The following is a 19,183-nucleotide window of genomic DNA, read 5'->3' as shown; positions in this document are numbered from 1 at the left end:
GAAAGATATTGTGGTAAACGTGGTAAACATCTCTGTAGTATAGCCATCATTTATAATCCAATCATTATGATCCAATGTTGCTTGTTTGAATTCATCTTTTCCTTGACTGTCATCTTGTGGCCATTGTGCTTTCCCATAATAAATCTGGAAGAGCTTGCCAACCATCTTATTCGATCCAGTGGCATGAGCGTAAGCCACTTTCGATGATGTCATGGGTCTCACTGACAAACAGTGCACCTTGTTGGAGGCCTGCTTGTTTTGGACGTTCATGCATGCGTATTGCAAACCCTCTGATAAAGAGTATTGGTGACAGTTGATTTCAGTGGTAGGAAACCAACGTGGTTGACAGTCCAACAGCAAGCAACGTTTTGACAAACTTGTGCTGAACTGGAATCAGTTATGATGTTGTACACATTAAACACTACATTAAAATACAAAAATATACAGATTTTCTTTTTATCATAAGTATTGCAAACTGTCTGTTAAAGAGCGTTGGTGACAGTTGATCTCAATGGGAGGCTAGTTAAAGTTAGGTAAACAATCTAATTGTCAACTCACCAGCAAGGAGTGCTTTGGAAAGCTTGTGCTGGATTGGAATCAGTCATGATGTTGTGCGCATTACACACCTGTGACGAAACTATATACTGGAAAAAAAAATGCTTTATCCCATGCAAGAGGAAGCAGGTACAAGTTAACTAGCAGGCCCTAACCCTAATCCTAGACCTGAAAATAGTCAAGGATAATACTATCTTGGAGGCCTCCGAGAAGATTACCAAATTCTTACAGAGATAGGGAACCAAACCCGTACCGAAAAGAACACTACTGAAGTTACAGAACCAACCACAAACAAGTCTGTCAACCCTCAACCCTGGATAACAACTAAAACAAGGCCAGAACAGCAACCCACTAAAAATCCCCCCCAACACTTGGGCACTAAACAAATTTCTCCAACCCACCTAACCCCACAACTGAAAAACAACACGAAAACCAAGAGAAGGGCACGGACCACAATACAGACCGCAAACTCAACCAAAAAACCAAGAGGGGATGAACACAACCCCATGGAGGTAGGGACAAATCCACCAAATGGAGGAACCTCTGAAAACCCAGAACCCGGGACAGAGAATTCCAGCCTCCACACTAAGGAGAACCATCAAAGATGCATGGTGTTGAACCTAGGACCAACCTGACCTAAGGTAACAAATGGGTGGTTTCTAGAGGAGGACTTCCCCCCTCTACCAGCCCCCCAGAGACCCCCTCTAACACTCGAAACATTAATGACAAAGAAACAAAACCCACGGCCACCTAAAACACAGAACCAATGTGCCATCGAAAACATGGTGATGGAAATTGAACCCTGTCCATTTTCCGGTACAGAGACCACGAAACCCCCACACAAAAGACACCGGGAAGGCTGGTGCTCGTACACCAACCACATCCTAAATCTCTGAGTCAGTCCTCAAAATCCCCTTCCCCACCCTTGGAGGAGGAACTTTGCATTGTAATTCCCGACGAGGAACAAAATCCTGTAGAAGAGGAACGGGGACAGAACCAGTCCCACATTGAGACATCAATGAACCTTGGAACTCCACCAACTACATTTAAACCAAGTAGGCACCTTAATACCAAGAGAAAGATGGTGGACTGGGGTCTGGCAGCCAGAAGGAAGTGGCTTATTGTGGGCGATTGAAACTTGTCAAGGATACCGTCCTTCCAGATTCCAGATAGATAGCTATCCGAGGGGACTTTTCTCCACGCTGAGGCATTGATGAAGAAAGCCACGGCAGCTACAAAAGTTGAAAAAGTGGTCCTATCGTTTGGCATAAACAATAGGAATCAAAAACTGAAAGAGACTGCGATGAAGCAGCTCAGCTACAGAAAGCTGTCAAGGCAGCAAAAGATAGATTCCCCTACGCAGAAATTTGGGTTCCTCAGATCAACTTCTGCAAAAACCTCCCCATGGATCAACGATTAAACCTAAATAACCTCAACACCTATATCAGAACACACATGGGACACATCCCATTACTACAAGACCAGGACTTCAGTGTTAATAGGGATCTGATCCACTGGACGATGGACACGGATAAAGCACCTAAACGGCTTGACCCCATAAGTCCCATAAATGGGTTCAAAACAGTGATCAATCTTTAAATTAACCCACAACCAGATATCTGTATTAAATCGGGGACTGACTTTTATCCCCACAGTAGACACCATTAAAAAACATAAGAAACAATTGGAATTGGATTTACAAATTTACCAAAGAAGGTTGAAATTAGAAAAAAAAACACCCCCCAAGTCAAATTGGGAACCTACTTTAAATCAATTACCTAGAGCAATCCAAAAAAATCATAGCAGATCATTATGCCTTTAGACAATTCAATTGGGATGTGCAAACAAAAAAGAACGGACAGCCCTCCGCCAACTACAAAGAAATAAACATGTAGTGATTAAACCAGCGGATAAGGGTAGTCAGAGGTGTCAAGTAACAAAGTACAAATACTTCGTTACTGTACTTAAGTAGAATTTTTAGGTATCTTTACTTTACTCAAGTATTTATTTTTCTGGCAACTTTTTACTTCTACTCCTTACATTTTAACACAAGTATCTGTACTTTCTACTCCTTACATTTTTAAAACAGGCTCGTTACTATTGGTTCCGGTTTTATTTCAAAAGTTTAAAATGTGTGCCATCCAATACAGATCAGTGGCGCCATCCAGATATACTGATTTCGAGCGTAATTGGATGAAGCATAGAAACCCATAACACTCATTGGTTAGGCTATACATCTTCTTTGCGCATGACGCAAAACAAGAGGCGAACTAACGATAATAAGCGCGGCCAAGGTCAGTGTCAGAAAGATATTCGGTTGGCAACTCTGGCAAGATGGCTGAAGGCTCTGAAGACTGTGAACCCAAGAACCATATACTTTTGGCGTTCAAGAACTCTCCGTCTAATTTTAAAAAACATATAGAGGTAAGCTCTGTATTATTATTATAATAATAATGGTCGATTTACAATGCTTGCTACAGCTTTGCTAGCATAGGAACATGCCAACATGCCTTGGTTTGCTTGCTAGCAGTTGCTTTATAAATTGTTACTTTATGCCTAAATCTAATGTGAATGTTTTTAAAGACAATTTAGTCCATGTGGGTTGTGAGTTAAGGGGGCCAGCCGAACTATATAGCATAGGTGGAAATAGAGCCAGATATACAAAACTGTATAGTGGTTTGATAAAGTGTCTTCTAAATAATCTAATGATTATCTATGCCTATTTTCACAGAGAATACACCCTAATCATCTGGGGAGATATAAGACCCTTACTTCAAACGCCCTGAAAAGAAAGCCAGGAGCACCAGATGAAGGCCACCCACCCAAACAAGCTAAGTTATGGGAGACCAGAAGAGTGTCCCAGGCCAGTGTTGATAAAGAAGTCCTTCATTTTATTATACAAGGCCTGCACCCACCTAATGTAGTTGAGCAACAGGGTTTCATAGATCTTGTACATCATCTCCAGCCCAATATTAATGTGATGTCACGCAACACTGTTGTAAACAAAGTTTCCCTGGAAATGAAAAACAATCTGAAAACTGCTCTAGGTGAACTTGAGTTCATTGCCACTACAACTGACTGCTGGACAGCGTACAGGCGTGGATTCATAGGTGTCACAGCACATTGGATAGACCCCCAGACTATGAAGAGATGTTGCGCTGCCCTAGCCTGCAAACAGCTTAAAGGGTCACATTCTTTTTCTGCCCTTGCCAGTGCTCTGAATGATATGTGAAAAGATTACCCGCACCACAACTGATAATGGCTCGAATTTCTTAAAAGCTTTTAGAGTGTATGGTCAGACTGACGAAAATAACAACAATCCAGCATCTACAGCAGAGAGTGGTGAAGTAGATGATGATGGTGATGAGAATGATGAAGAAGACCAGGATAGCACTGAGAGCGTGGAGTTTGTTGAAGCTGGAGCCATATTGGATGAAGACGACTGCCTGGAATATCAGCTTCCAAAACACCATTGTTGCGCCTGCCACCTTCTCAACTTGGTGTCAACAGTTGATGTTGAGGAGGCAAATATCAGTACAGTCTACAAGCGGGTCTCACGCTCAACGTTTTCTAAGTGCTGGAGTCTTTGGAACAAAAGCGCAAGATCCACCACAGCAGCTGAGATCATTGAAGAGAATTGCAAACTCCAGCTCTTGAGGCCAAATGCAACCAGGTGGAACTACTCTTCTTAGCAGTGGAAAGGATTGTGAGAATTGCAAGGGAACAAGGAGAAGGGGCCATTACAGCTGTTTGCAGTGCACTAAAGATACCCATGTATGTACCTGCTCCTTTTAATTTTTAAAGCTGAGCTATATATTTTTTCACTTTGAATTGAAAAGCTATGAAACACTATATATACAGTATATTTATTAACCCTCTGCACAGGTGATTAGCATTTTAGAATTGGCTTGTTATTGAATTGAAGGTGTTCCATGAAATAAATATGAAATTGTGTTTTTTATTTGTTGTTTTAACAGGTTCACGCCTGTCGAGCTTGCATTTCTGGCAGAATATGCAAAACCGATGAGACCAGTTGCAAAGGCCCTTGATGTTCTTCAGGGGGAGACAAATGTGCAAATGGGGTGGTTGGTCCCAACAATTACATTACTTAAGGCTAAGCTCCAGCACTTCCGCATTTCCTCCAAGTTCTGTGGGCCTTTGATTGATGCACTTCTAGCAGGCCTTGAAAAAAGATTCGGACAGATCCTTACAGATCCAGAGCTGATCGCCGCAGCAATTCTAATCCCCAAATTCAAGACGTGCTGGACAAGTGATGAATGCATCCTAAAACTTGGTAAGTTTGCACCGTTTGCTAATGCTAGTATTGAATAGAGGAAATTCCTGCATTTGAAGTATCTCTAACATACTAAGCAATTACAGAGGAAATCAAAAGCAATCTTTATTTGTAAGCCATATATGTCACATTTCAGTCTGGGAAAATTATCATTGTTTATTGATGTGTGTAATCATGTGGTTGTATAATTGTGTGTTGTGCTGTAACCAGTGTGCAGGGGGAGAACGTTGTGGCAATAATTGTGGACTAATGGACTAATGGCCACGGAGTATTGATTATATGATTGGACACTGGACGGAGGAATCCCTTTTATACAGGGTAACTGAAAGGAACGAGAGAGATTTCCCAGGTGACGCTGGAGTGATGACGCGATCCAGCAGCGACACGCCGGACTACAACAATCACCAGCCAGCCGGCGTGAGGGGAGAGAAGCATGTTAGCATGCCAGCTAAAGGGAAGTGCTTGTACTGATTCGAGTGGATACTCTGTGTGAATGGGTCAGCTTCTAGCCTGCCGGTTTGTAAGTGTGCTTTCTGTCCAGAGCTACCGTCAGAGGAGAAGCAGAAGCGGCATCGGGAGGAAGAGTGCGAGAGAGAGACGCAGACTGTCACCAGCCAGGGTGTGTGGAAGTGCGACGGTGGCGTGATCTTCCCTCCTTCATCCTGCAACGATGAACCGCTGTTTCGCTTGCTCCTGGACTTATTGAGCTCGTGGGGTTTGGGTGTTTTGCTGTGTTTTGGTTGGCGTGGGGGATGCCGCCGACCAAAAGTGTTTTCCTTCATCACCGGCAGCGCACCCGCTTAGCGGGGCAGGCATGAACTGGGTGAGCCCCTCTTATTGGTTTCCACTTGCTGGGGAGGTAAGTGCAGCCTAACGTGACGAGGGGATGTTTAGTGTAGCGTGGGAGCGAACTGTAACAGTGGTGTAGCTTGCTGTGGGTGTGTGGGAGCCATCTGTGCACGGACATTGCTTATGTATATTTCACGTGTGAATTGTAACACCAGTGTTTTGCCTAGCTGGGAATGATATTGGGGGCTTTGCTGTGGGAAGTTTTGTTTCTAATGTATTGCATGTCTTATTTCTAAGTGGCCTCTCTGCAATTAAGTTGTACTCCTCCTCCCCCCTTTGTGGTGCCTGACTGGCTATTAGTTAGCCTCTTTATCCTGTGTGATTGGGGTGGGTTACATAGGATAGGCTGGGCCTAAACTATGTACTATATTTTGCCCAGGGACTGTGTGCTTCTAAGTGTGTGTGTGGCTGCCGGCCCTCTACAATAAAACTGTTAAACTTTATTCATGTCTGGTGTTGTGTGTCTCAGAGGGGTCTGAACCAAGGGAAAACATTAAGGTCGCGGTGACGACATATAAAGTTGATCAAAATCATAATGCCATCTTTCAGTGTTGTAATTTCAATGTTTTAATCCAAGTCCATGGTCCAATTTGGTCCTATTTTTGTTTTTCTATTCCATAGGCCTTGACTATATCAAAAGTCACTTGAAAGACCAAGCTGTGGAGAATCAAGGAGAGATCTCCCATTATACAGAGGAGGAGGACTTCTTTTCTGCAATCAAGCAGACTAGTTCCCAAGAAAATGCAAAACAGCTTGAGACCTACCTTGGTTGCCGAGATGATAGAGATGGTAGAGATTCTTAAGTCTTTCCCGGCAGTATGCAACCTGTCATTGAGGCTTAACACCGCACTCCCAGCCTCAGCAGCCTGCGAGAGACTGTTTAGTGCAGCGGGACTGATCTTTAGACCAAAAAGGGCACGCATTGGTTCCAAGAACTTTGAAAATCAGCTTCTTTTGAGGCTAAACAGAGGGTTCTGGTAATTCCATTGTACTTTCTGTCCTACAAACACACAAAATACTGACGTGCACACTTTCTCACACACGGACCGAAATGCTCCTGTGACACCAGTGGTGTTGGTAGTGTAGTAGTTTATGTCCAGTTTTACTGCCTAGTTTTTGAAGGGAATTATGGACAAGCATATCTCTCTCTCTCTCTCTCTTTTACACACACACCCTCTTTTACTCACACACACTCTCTCTTTTACCTCACACACAGACTGATATGCACTTCGCAGTCTATTTATCTCCTCCACACACTGACAAGCACACTCCTTCCACAGACACTCAAGTTCTTAACATTCTGTTGCTGCTAAAATAATGTCCTGGTAGTTTTGCAGGCCAGAGTATGTCTTGAACTCCAGTTTGGAGTTCTATTTAAATTCCAATAAAGTTTGAGAAAAACATGCTCTTCGAGTTTGTGGTCTTTGACAGCATTATTATATTTTTGTATGACATTTTTTTTTTTTTACCATGTCTTGGGCTCCATGTAGCACTAATAAGCTTCTATTTCTTACAGTCGTGTCAACTATGAGGTCCAACTAGTTTAGCTTTAAATGGTTTTTAAAAACATTTTTTTTTATTAAGGTTACTTTTTACTTTTATGCTTTAAGTAGATTTTAGAGCCTGTACTTTTTTTTAAACTTTTACTTGAGTAAAGAGGTTAAGTTGATACTTCAACTTTTACCAGAGTCTTTTTAAACTCTAGTATCTATACTTCTACTTGAGTAACGAACGTGTTTACTTTTGACACCACTGAGGGTAGTGCATTGGTCATAATGGACCGTGACCAATACGTATGGGAGGGTCTTAGGCAATTAAATAACTCAGAACAATATATTAAATTGGAAAAAACAATTTATTTAGAGACGATTGGAATGGTTTGGAAAATTTGACAACCTTTTACAAGGATACATAAATTCAAAACAGATGCAGTATTTGATTGGAAAAGGCTCACCTAGACCAAGAAGATTCTACCTTTTACCGAATATCCACAAGGATCGAGCCAATTGGAATAGATCAGGTGAAATTCCCCCAGGGAGGCTAATTGTTTCAGATTGCAACAGCAAAACTTTTTTTACGGCTGAATATTTCCTCAACCCCATATCACAAAAACATCCCAGCTATCTGAAGGACTACAAATTCCCCCAACAGCCTTTCTATTTACAATAGATGTAGATAGCCTCTACACGGACATAGAAACCGAATTGGGCTTGGAAGCCATACAAAAGTGGTTCCTAAAATACCCCGACCCCAGGAGACCAGAAAAACAATTACTCCAACTATTAGAGATTCATTTAAGTAGAAATGATTTTGAATTCGTTTCACAATTTTATTTACAAATTAAGGGGACAGCCATGGGCAAGAAATTAGGGCTGTCTGGCCCTATCGCCCTCTCTCTCCCTATGCTGTCCTCGAACTGCGTTTGCTACCTTGCAGGACTAGACAGCTAGCTAACACTTTTCTTTGCAGAATAAAGATGATGAATTTCAAGTGAATCCACAAGTCTTGTTTTTCTTGAGTTTACTGGAGTTATCAGCATGCAATTATTCATACAGGACATTTGCTTTTGTAAAACTGTCTGTAACAGACCGAAATAAAGAGATACATACATTTCACGTCAAATAATGTGTCATAAAGGTAGCACGATACCAAGATAGCTAGCATAACTTAGCTGCTAAATGGGTCAGTGACAAATAAGGTTTGACAAGATGCAAATTCAAAAATATGTTTTAAACCTGTTAAAACAACATGCCCAAGGACTGTTAGAATGTATATTTTGCATTTCTGTTGGTTTCATAGTATTTGATATGACATTTCTACCATTTTTTACCAAATACGGAACTAATGGCCCTGTATATTGTCAAATGGTGTAACCACAAAGTATTTAAAAGTATTTAATATTTCATCCTCGTAGATTTTATGTCGGTGAAGTCATTAAAACAAGTAATTGATTTTCAAATCTCACATGAAACTTTTTTTATTATATTTATTTTAAAAATTTAGATTATATGGATTTTTTATTGTACTGAGCAAGACAGTATGTTGTAAAAATTCAAGTTTTCTTCCTATTCCTTGAGTAGTTGGGTAAAAATGGTTTAAAAACACATTGTTACAGTGTTGTAGAATAGTTAAGTCTCATCCATATTAACCTTTTCGTACAATATGAGATTTTTGTGAAAAATACTGGTTACGCCAAATGACATAAATCGGTTACACCAAATGACCATACTGCTTCTACAGTCAAAGAACAAGTAATTGACACAGAAAAACAAATAACAAGTCATCAAGGTAAAATGAATTAGATGTTTTAATACATCTCATGTTATTTTTCATATTATATAAAAAGCATTTACCAAACAATGAACAAACAGTGAACAAGAGTGTGTGTGTGTGTGTGCATGCGTGAGTGTAAACATTTTATTTTCAAACTATTTACAAACATTAACGAAACAGTGTCATAAATAGGTTGTGAACACCTAAAAATCCCTATCCTAAAAGTTGTGCTTGTGAAAAAAATATTAGACCTTCTGGGTCTCAGTCTGGAATCGTTTCCAGTCATCTACAGTGAGTTTTGAACGACGGCAGTTGACAGGTTCCGGTTCAGCACACATGTGAAGCACATCAGACTCATAGTAGAAGAGTAGGTCAGGTGGGTCAGGCCAGATGAAAACATTCCTCCCATTCAGCTGTTTCATACAAGTAACCTCAACCTCATCACCCACCACCTGCAGGATCTGTCCCACAAAAGGTTTGCCCTCATACTTGACCAGAGCAAACTTTCCTCTCTGAACCTCCAGGCCGTTTGTTGATTCTGATGTTGCGGGGAGATCGGCAGGTAGAGTACTGAAATCTACCGAGGATGGACTATAGCAGTTGCAAATTGCAGGCCTTGCACAGAAACAAGAAATGTCCCTGTACTGTATTGCAGCTGGCTTCTCACAGGTCACCTGGTGGAGTTTCATTGTGCCTTTCACCGCTGGGAGAACTGATGGGACTTTATCATCGAATTTTGCGATGGCATCCTCAGAAATCCAATAGTATTGGACACTTGATGTCTGCTCTTTCAGGAAATTATAAAACTCCTCGGGAGTCTGCAAGGCCTTTCCCCTTTGGACTCCTGTATCAGCCAGGCGCTTTACAGCCCCACCGACACCATCAGGGGCGCCTTTCCCGTGTGCTTTTTCACTGAAATTCCATGTGATTTTTTTGAATCCACATAGAAAGGGCACAGTGCTAAGAAGATAAAAGTTCTTCCTGTTCCTGTATTGGGTCACAGGCCCATCACTGATGACATGGAGGGAGGAAGGTGGTGTTTCAGCCTTGGCAATGGCATCCCTCAACACCGGCTCCAAATGGGCCCACACAGCACGCTCATCATGGCGGAGACAGGCAGAGATGGTGGCATATGTGTAGGTAGCATTTGCTGTGTATACTACACAGGTGTGGAGGGTAGCTTGTTTGCGGCTGCCAGCAAAATGAAAAGCCTGGACCTCTGTTGTCAATTTGCATCCATAGTTCTCCGAAAAATCTATATGGACACAGAGTTCATCTGGACGCAGAGTTTCTCTCAACTCTCTGAATGTCCTAGCTTGATGGAGCCAGTTGAATTGATGCTTTGTCATGGTGTTCAGCTTCTTGTTCAAAAGAACAAGAAGGTCTGCCGTCTTCCCTCTCTTTGCCACCAACTCAAACTTGGAAGATGTTTTTCCCTCCTCTCTGGTGACAATTCTATCCCACTGCTCCCATGTTAGGATTTGGTCATCCAGAGGGCCCTCAAACTCTACTTCATCATAGCAGCATTTTGCACACATGCGATACATACACAGTTTCCTGGAAGTATCGCATGCGATTAGCCCCAGCAGTTCAGAAATACTCGTTGTCAGTAAGATCCCTTTCTGATGCAATTTCTCAACTATGAGTCTGAAGTTTTGATGCTCAAAACATGCACAGGTGTTTCTGTCCGACTCTTTGGCAGGAGTTACATCAAATGGACAGTATCTTAGGAACTGTCTGTACGAGACCCTGTGGTGCCTCGAGGCGCTTGTAGTGTAGCTGCTATGGAGGTCTTTCAGAGAGTGAAGCAGCACTCTCCTTTGCTGTTTGTTTTTGTTTTTAGTAACAGTGTCTTTTTTGCCAGGCAACATGCGGCTACTCTCATCTCTACACAAAAATCTGATCACTTGCTCCTTTCTCTCCTCAGAGATTTTCTTTTTGTCCCTCTGTTTGTTCTCACTGATTTTCTGCACTTTTCTTTCTTTCTTTTGTCTTTCCAGTTTTCTTTGTAGCTTTTCTGTCTTTGTTTTTGCTACCTTAAGCTCCTTCTTTAATCTACGAAGCTCAGAACTGAGCCTCTGCTTCTCCTTCAATGCTGTGCTGTGTTTTTTGGTGACACTTGTCGGAGTTGATGAGGCCTGTGGTCTCTCTGGCTGTACATATGCATGATCTAGGTTTCCTATGGGCTGAGGAGGGCCGTCATCAGCTGACAAATTCAGTGATGGAGGAGTCAGGTTCAGCACATCCGCAAGTACCCTGTGTTCCTTCCTGTGCTTTCTCTGCAACTGCCTCCACCTTTCCCTCAACTTTTCCTGCTTCTGCTTTGGCAGTGCAGCTACTGGGGTGTTTATGATTTTCCCCTCTCCTTTCCTCTTTTGATAACTAAGAGTACAACAGAAAAAAACAATAAGCCTTTTATGTTTAGAACTATAAATTATCCTACATTACCACCTCACACCTCTCATTTCTACATCACTGACTTTACATTTATTCACATGAAACGTGTGTGTGTGTGTGTCTACGCATATGTGTACTACCTTTCCTGCCTTTTGGCCAGGTACTTTGCCCTTGCAGCAGGGTCTGCATTTACTCGTGCTCTATGGCGAGCCACCTTTTCTTTACTTGAAAAAGGCATCTGTTAGGGGACAAGAGGATAGAAAGCTTATTGTTTGCATTCACATTATGTCTAGACCTATATAAAAAAATTCTGTCTACATACATACAATGTATTATAGAAATGTGAATTTCAATGATTGAATGGATTAATAAATAAGTAATTAAATACCTACATAAATAAATGAATAATACAAAAATAAATGTTTTTTTTATTATTTTTATTTTAAATCACATTTCAACCAGCTGTTTATATTGAACAGTAGGGGTCACTATTTAAACTATAAAAAATATTATAATCAGCATCACAAATACAGCTTTTGGCCCTTAATTGATCAAATTGGCCTCAAACAGGAAGATGTCAAATGGTGTAACCGGTTACACCATTTGACATTTTCAATTTAAAACCCAAATCTGCAGGCATTATTATGGACAACTATATCAACACTTAACCTTGGTGTGAACATATAAAACCATATTTTACATTGAATATAATAACTTTGATTATTATGGTTTCATAATTTTTTTACCGAGGTCATACCATTTGACATGTAAACTAAACATACCTGACCATGGCTTAAAAACACTCAATTAAGTCAAATTTCAGAGAGTTACTAACCTTGACTTGTGGCAGTTAGTGTCTTCAGAGGTCCTTTTCTGTGACATCATATCCTGTCACATGATCTTCTGGCACAATATTTACAAAATGGCTCCTAAAATGCGGTTACACCACTTGACATTTCAAGAGGTTGACTTGGCAGACATGATTCTAATGATATTAATTAAAATATTCCAAACATCAATGTTTCATAACTATTATTTAGTATTGAAAAGAACTTGTGTAAGATTATGCCAAAGTATATCACCGCCTATTTTGAAGAGAATTTCACATTTTTAAGTTTTATTTCTTGGTACTAAGTTTTTATGGTTACACCATAATGACAATTTGACCATTATTCTCTTAATATTCTCACAAAATTTGATAAAACCAGAACTTTTAGATTTGGTCTTGAAGAAAAGTATGTATGAAAGTGATTTGATAGATTATTCTCAAATTTTAAAACTTTTAGATTTATTTCATCCTCATGTTCACAAAAAAATGAGCGTCACGTCTTTGACCCAAATACTGAATTCTGTTCTAACATTTTCAAACAGAAATTCAACATCATTTTTTAATTCTCTAAACCAGTGTTCGAATTACGTGGGAGCCAGAGGGAGCCGAGCTCCCATAGAGTGAGGACTAGCTCCCATGAAAGCAACAAAGTAAAAGATCTGAAGGTGTCTGCCATATGTGACATTGTAATTTAATGTTAAATAACGCTCATTATCCATCCCTGTGTGGTCTCTTACCATTAAAGACGTTAAATTAAAATAGGATACCCTACCACGGGACATAGCCAGACCGTAGCCTACCTTACGCTCATGAATGCAGCACCAGACCTGCCAACCTGCACGCATTTTGTGTACAAACCACGCAATCCTTAGTCAAAATACGCAGGTACGAAATGCCAGCTGAAACTACGCAAAAAAATTTCAATCAATACAAACCTTTACCGTACATTTATTTAAACTACATCCCTCAGATTGGACAAGATGCTACGACCTTGTGACTATGGTTCTGTAACCCTCCCCGACCCGCAATAGTACTCTCACTCACTCAACATCCACTGATACTACACTGCTACTTTATTATCCACCGAGGCGTTATGCATTGCTAAGGTGCAATGGGAAGTGGGGGAGTAATAACCAAGCACATAAATGTGACCGTAATGTTAGCATATAAAACGTTATGTGTTCGGTAACTTAACGAGATGATGCATTTCAAGGGGTATATCCTTCAGATAAATTTGTATAAAAAGTTAGCCGTAGTAGCTAGCATACGATGTGATTAGCCTGGTTACGAGACGGTTACGGTGTGAATAACTGATGGAGTAGGCTAATTTAGCTGCAGTAACGTTAACTCAAACGCCACGGAGACTGTTCTAACTTTGAATCGCTCTGTTGGGGCAAAGTGACCATTGCAAAGGTGTTTGACTACAGACCGCTAACGTAGCAAATAATTCCTACTATTGCAGCCAGTCAACCGACCAGCCTTGCAGGTTTAAAATAATCATGACGTCAGATGACGATTTTCAGTCTCGTTACCAAAAACAAGACCCAATACAGAGCAACCCTGAGCACTGACATGATAATGGCTTTGGTGACAAGAAAGGTGAGCATGAATGCAAAGGGGACTGTCTGTCACATGGAAGGCTTCAGTGATGCTCTGTTGAAAAAGGCCAAGTCGCCAAGCTATGAGGCAAAGCAGTCAAGAGCAAGTGCCACTGGAAGTAGATAGATGGATACTTTAATAGTAGCTTTAAAAATATATATATATATAAATATATTCTTTAGAAGTGCTAAATGATGCAAAAATTAAGTGCAAATGATCTCTCTTCATTTATGGAATTCTTGTCAAGAAAATATGATTGTATTGTTTTCTTCGCCGCTGATTTACTGTTTTATGTTATAACTGGATGATATGGCGGTGAGTGGGGGATTGACCGTATGCAAAGCCCCTGCCAAACTGAGACCACATTTACACATAGCCGGGTATTTACAGAAACAAATATTTCTGCCCCTCCGTTTTCAAAAATAACGTCATACACACAAGATCGTTTTCAAAAAAGTTTCTGTTTACATGAACCCGCATAAATACGCCCTTCTATGGAGGGATGCAGTAACTCTGAAAGAGACAGTAGTGATGAGCGCGACATTCGGAAGTTCTCATGCCATTCGTCCGGGAGGACGACTTCTTTCTCGAAGTTCTCACCAGACAGCAGTTTGCCCTGGTCGGATCCAAAACCGGCGGCGGCGACGTTGGTTGGGAGTGAAAGCAGTAGAAAGACTGCTGACCTCCGTGCAGTTCTTTGCCTCTTCTCCTCCATATAGAAAAGCAGTTGTGTTTGTAAATACAAACAGGCGTTTGCATTAACGTATACATGAGCACTACCTTAACAGCATCCATGATCAGTAAGCAAACTAACTGTAAACATAGGACGCTCACATGATGTGATGCATTTTTAGTCGCATACTGTGACGTTTGAGAACCTAAAACTCCGTTTTACTTAGTTCACACGCAAACACAAAAACGGAGTTTTCAGAAATCTCCACTTTGGCCGGAGTTTTTAGAAATGATCGTTTTCCGTGATAAAACCTCCGTTTTCGTGTAAATGAAAGGCCAAAACGCATACGTTTTCCCATCGTGTAAACGGGGTCTGAAACTCCCCTGGTACTCAAACACTTTCTTTAAGGTTGGCAGGTCTGCAGCATGACTGCACTTCACCACCACACCACTAGGCTAGAGCAAGCCGCATAGAAACATCTCCGTAATCGACAATGGCTTTATTCATTTTCTGCCAGATAGTGCATTTCCCCTGTGTTCAAGTTTAAGACGACAACATGCATTTTTATGTCGTCTTCAAATGAGTTACGTTTTATTTTATTTTATTTCATTGCATTGTGAAATTGTGAATGACAAGACCAGTGGCGTATCTAGCCCTATTTTTTGGGGGGGGGGGGGGGAAGAGAAAGTTTTCTTTTTTTAAATAGTGAGATCGTCAAATTCACACCTAACAACCAATTTAGTGAAACTTATTTTGTAAAATTTTTAGAGTTAGAAATAAAATAGTCTCGAGTAGCACAGGAATCCCGCCTGTTTGAGACTGTGGTGGCAAGCACACGGCTCTGTTTGGTCGTGAGTGAGTGAGTCTCGCGAGCGTGCAGACAGACGTGATAATGTCTAGCAAACAGACTTGGAGCGACTGTCCGACCCAAGCTGGTGAAAGCTGCCATAATCAGCTGCTGGATATAAAGGTATAGCACATGAAGTTTAAAATAGTAAAAGAAACAAAATGGTTAAATCATCACGTGTTAATTATAGATGTTGTGGCTCTCTTATGCAGGTTCATTTATCCTGTGGGTATGCTACCCTACTCAGTATAACTATAACTAGCTAATGAACTCTAGCCTACAACGTTTACCTACTCACTTTAGCTGCAAATCCCTACCATACCAAAGTATAATTAGCACCTATCTCAGCAGATATCTTCAATATATGTATTGTTGTGCCATATTTTAAATCTAAATTTGTTAATTTCTCTTCCTAAAACCCACTAGAGGACACTAAAAGGATATTTTACAAAAATGTCTTATGAGAGAGCATGCCCCCAGATCCCCTAGTTTTGCTGGGTCACATGACAATAATAGGTTTTATCTAGGTGCTTAACCCCCCAAAAGTGGGAACCTAGATTCGCCCCTGGACAAGACTAAATATTTTGGTGTATTTCTTTGTATTTTGAAATTGATATATATATATATATATATGTGGACTATTACAATCAATAATGTATTGAAATTCATTTAAAAAAAATGTCTCTGTTGTGTGCGTGTGTCAAGTTATATACAGTCTATCCCTACCATGCGCAAAAGCGCTGCTTGCACCTAGGCTATTTAATTGTATAGCCTTGGTAGGCTATGTGCGCGGTGCGCCAACTTTTTTATGAGATAGAGACCCCCTTAGAGACAAAAAGATAATTCGAACCCTGCTCTAAACATCATTAAATGTACTAACACAAAATATCTACTCACAGAGTATGGAGACAACTTTATGGTAGGGGGGGGACACATCCCCCCTGGGATCTCTGCCTATGCTGGCAGCTGATCCACCTGAGGATGGCACTGAAATGGACTTGGATTCTTTTAAGTTCTGTGTAAGGGTGGTGTTGTATGATACTTGTTTTGTGTAAACATTATGTGTCATGACTAACCATAGACATGTTAACATTTACATTAACTGCAATCCAGGAGTTCTTCATCATTCTGGACAAAAATGTCATACCCTGCAGGTCAACCTCTTCCCTTGGTGCTTTTGATGAACTCTTTAAGGCACTTTTTTTTTTTTACAACACCATGCTTCACAACATGTATGTTTTCCTTCAGACAACTGTGTACAACATTGACGTTGCCAAAGTTAAAGAGAGTCCTCACGTTGCTGAAGTTAGAGCAAGATTGCTTCATTAGTGGTTCAAATCTGTCCATCATGTCCTGTTTTGTTTGTAAGGCAGAATAAGATGGTTCAAATATGCTTGTTAGGCATATTCGATCAGTTCATGGTTATTTTTCTGGAACACTTGAGGTGTGTTGAGTCTGGATGCAGCCTTGTGGTTGGTACATTTTTTGGTTTTAGGAAACATTTGAATACTAAACACACCGACAATACTGATGATGACTGTGACATCGATGTTCGTGTAAGCAATGATGAAGAGATGTCAGTCAATGCAGAGAGAACAGCAGTGGATTCAGAACCATCAATGTCCAGTAAGGATGTTGTATACGTGTGCTACTGCTTTAGCACAACTCAAGATGTCTGGATTAAGTCAGTCTAGTGTAAATGGTCTTGCCTCTTCAATGGAAGAAGCAGATTTTCAAATTCAGAATCAGGCAAAAAAAAAAAAAATGCAGCTTTACAGTGCTTATCTCCACAGGACACAGAAATTAAGAACAAAATAGAACAATCCTTTCAGAAGATGGAAAACACCTTCTCAGCCTTAACCCTTTGGTGCCGCCCCGTGTAAATATCGTTCCTTTTAGAACGATGATGTTTTGGTGCCATGACAACGAAAAATAACATATTTGTGAACAAAAAAGGTTTTTACAAAAAGCCTCAAGAAATATCCAATCAGATTGCATTATTTGTGAATCCGTCTTATTGATTGGCTAGTGCCACGAAGCTTATCAAATCAAGCCATGCTTCTTTGAGGTTAGAAACAAACATGGCGTCAGCGAGTAAAAGACCACGCAGCGAGCGACAGTGATTTTCAACACAAGATGTAGCAGCATTTCTTATGAACGATGAGAGTGATGAAGAAAAAGCAATGTAGACAGTGAGATTTCTAGTGGAGAAGAGTTTGAATTGAACCAAGGTTTGGAAGGAGAAAGTGTAGGAGAAAATGACTCCGACTCCGTTTCTGTCACGAGGTACGTTCCATTGTAAATACACACACCCAACAAGTAGTCACTGAAATACATGCTTTCCTCATTTGTTTCTCGGAGTAAATAATAAACTTTATCCATCCTTTCTATTTCATTTTGTGTTCGGCTCTCAACTTGGCTAGATGTGTAGCTTTATAAGACATTTTTGATGGTTTCCCACATAGCGCTAATATACTAGTACACACCTTACTACTATTAGCAAAGAACATGTCACTGGGATTTCATTTTGGCGTTTGAAAGGCATAGGCAAGCAGGGACTTACAAGAAATTTAGAAGAAAAGATAAAGGAGTATTTATATATATTTGTGTGTATGTGTGTGAGTGTAAAAGAAGAATAGAAAATTAACTAGTTCTTTTTCTGATCAATTGATTCTCAGCTTAGGTAAGGGTGATATTAGCCACGAGGAGAGCAGCGATGAGGATGCTCCGGTACATCTGGCAGCCAACACAAGACCAGCGAGAGGGAGAGGTGTGAGACCAAGAGGGAAAGGGGCAAGAGGCCGACAAGCCATGAGAGTTGGACCAGTACAGAATCAGCAAACTGGACACAGCAGCTATGATCAATTACATTTACATTTAGTCATTTAGCACAGTGGTCCCCAACCACCGGTCCGCGGCCCGTCACCGGTCCGTGAGGCATTTCCTTTCTACCGCAAACTAGCGAAAATGAGTAAGAAACAAACATCCTTGGAGGGCTTCTTTGCGAAGGGGAAAAGGCCAAATGAGGAGCCAGAAGAAGAGCCTACGACCTCCAAGAAAAAGAAAGCTTCTTTTAACAGACAATACCAGGAGTCATACTTAAAATACGGTTTTATCGCAACAGGTGACTCTCACGCACCAAGTCCGCTCTGCATACTATGTGGCGACAAGCTAGCAAACGAGGCAATGAAGCCTTCAAAACTGCTTCGGCACATGAGTTTAATGATTATTTATTTATTCACTTACATTTGCAGTGTTCGTGTAGTGCTTTTTTAGAACATTACGATGGCTCTTAGAATCATGAATTTAAATGTGAAACGTAATTGTTAATGATTAAAATATTCTCATATTTTTATACTTATTTAAATCCGAGGATGTCTGTAGAATTGACGTGCACGCAATCACCAACGGTTTCTCACAAATTAAGCCCTTAAGAACAAGCTGGCTGATTCACCACTGCTATTTAGCGTTCTTAAATTCTGGTCCAAGTTAAAAACGAATCCCAGATGAGAAAACTTTCATGAATGCCAGAATTGTCCCTGCAGTTACTTTTATACACGGACGCGTAGGTGCAACTCGCGTTCAAATGATAACTCTCCGTTTTAATTGGTGGATCAGAAATTAAACTGTGTATTTGATTTGTTTGTGTCAGTCCAGTCCTTTACATTTCGCCACGGAGGGAGCTTTCACTAAACAGTCATAGGTTTTTTTTTTCTCCGTCTGTGACATCGCGCCCCCCCGGGAGAGTGTCGCGCCCCCCACTTTGAGAACCACTGCTTTATAGGATAAAGTACAAGTCAGTACAATGGCGAGTTGTATTTTTCATGCACTTAACATTCGTTTTTATGCCGGTCGCGTTATTTTATT

General features: G+C 40.7%; 1 protein-coding gene across 2 annotated transcripts in view; it reads right to left on the bottom strand.

Annotated features, from left to right (window-relative positions):
• ccdc172 (coiled-coil domain containing 172) overlaps positions 1–19,183 on the bottom strand; it is a 60,996-nt gene that overhangs the window by 18,026 nt on the left and 23,787 nt on the right. The window lies entirely within an intron of this gene.

This window comes from Clupea harengus, chromosome 13 (genome assembly GCF_900700415.2).
Source record: "Clupea harengus chromosome 13, Ch_v2.0.2, whole genome shotgun sequence".
Lineage (NCBI taxonomy): Eukaryota > Metazoa > Chordata > Actinopteri > Clupeiformes > Clupeidae > Clupea > Clupea harengus.
This window is presented reverse-complemented; position numbering and strand designations above follow the sequence as displayed.